Source organism: Melanerpes formicivorus, unplaced genomic scaffold (assembly GCF_026170545.1).
Source record: "Melanerpes formicivorus ecotype bairdi unplaced genomic scaffold, bMelFor1.0.p_v2 SCAF_119, whole genome shotgun sequence".
Classification (NCBI taxonomy): Eukaryota; Metazoa; Chordata; class Aves; order Piciformes; family Picidae; genus Melanerpes; species Melanerpes formicivorus.
Genome location: NW_027142471.1, coordinates 215,388 through 216,699, shown reverse-complemented (window position 1 = coordinate 216,699; position 1,312 = coordinate 215,388).

Here is a 1,312-nt window from a genome sequence, read left to right as displayed (position 1 = left end):
GGAGGCAAAGGAGTAGCTTCATTCCCTGCCATCACTCTTTTTTTGCAGCTGCTGTAACCTGGCAATTTTGAAACACCTGAGCTTCCAGCAAGGACTCCTGCAGGTGGGAAATGCTTCCTGGAGAGCTAAGTCAGAGGAAATCCAACGAGGTCCTTTTACAATCTGTGGAGTCTAGAGCAGATTGTATCTTGTTAGCACTAAATCAGATGTGCTGAATCTTCCTCTGAAATTAATTCCAGCAGTAAAGGGAACCTGTGACTGTCTAATGCTTGGTGACTGCTTTATCCTTGCAGATCAAAGCAGATCAAGTTGCAAGTATAGCCTCCTTCTGATCACCTGGAACAGAGTATTTACAGCTTCACTGAGGTCTAATGGCTGTGTTGCCATTCAGCAGGACCTGGACAGGCTGGAGAGTTGGGCAGGGAGATATCTAATGAAATACAACAAGGACAAGAGTAGAGTCCTGCATCTGAGAAAGAACAACCCCATGGAGCAGTAAAGGCTGGGGGCTGACCTACTGAGAGCAATGCAGGAGAGAGGGATCTAGGGGTGCTGGTGAAGAGAAAGATGCCCAAGAGCCAGTAAAGTGTCCTTGTGGCCAAGAAGGTCAATGGCATCCTGGGGTGCATTAGAAGGGGGGCTGTGAGTAGGTCAAGAGAAGTTCTCCTACTCCTCTACTCTGCCCTGGTGAGGCTGCATCTCAAATATTGTGTCCAGTTCTGGGACTCTCAGTTCAGGAAGAACTTCAGGGAACTGCTTGAGAGAGTCCAGCCCAGAGGCACAGAGCTGCTGCAGGCAGTGAAACATCTCCCTGTGAGCACAGCTGAGGGCGCTGGAACTGGGAACTTGGAGCAGAGGAGCCTGAGGGCTGCCCTCAGTGCTGGGGATAAAGATGTGCAGGGCTGGAGCCAGACTCTGCTCAGGGATGGCCAAGCACAGCACAAGGGGCAGTGGGGGCGAGCTGGAGCAGAGGAGGTGCCACAGGAACAGAAGGGAAAACTTTGTCCCTGTGAGGGTGCAGAGCCCTGGAGCAGGCTGCCCAGGGAGGCTGTGGAGTCTCCTCTGGAGATTTCCAAATCCTCCTGGATGTGTTCCTGTGTGCCCTGCCCTGGGTGACCCTGCTCAGGCAGGGGGTTGGCCTGGATGAGCTCTGGAGGTCCCTTCCAACCCCTAACGTTCTGTGATGCTGTGATTTTCCATGGGTGTGGAAAAGCATCTCCCTTCCCTTTCCCAGGAGAGCTTTGTTCTTGTTGCCTTGTTTAAGACTTCTGCATATTTGTGTCTTTCCCTAGTGTGGGATGACTGTTTCTGA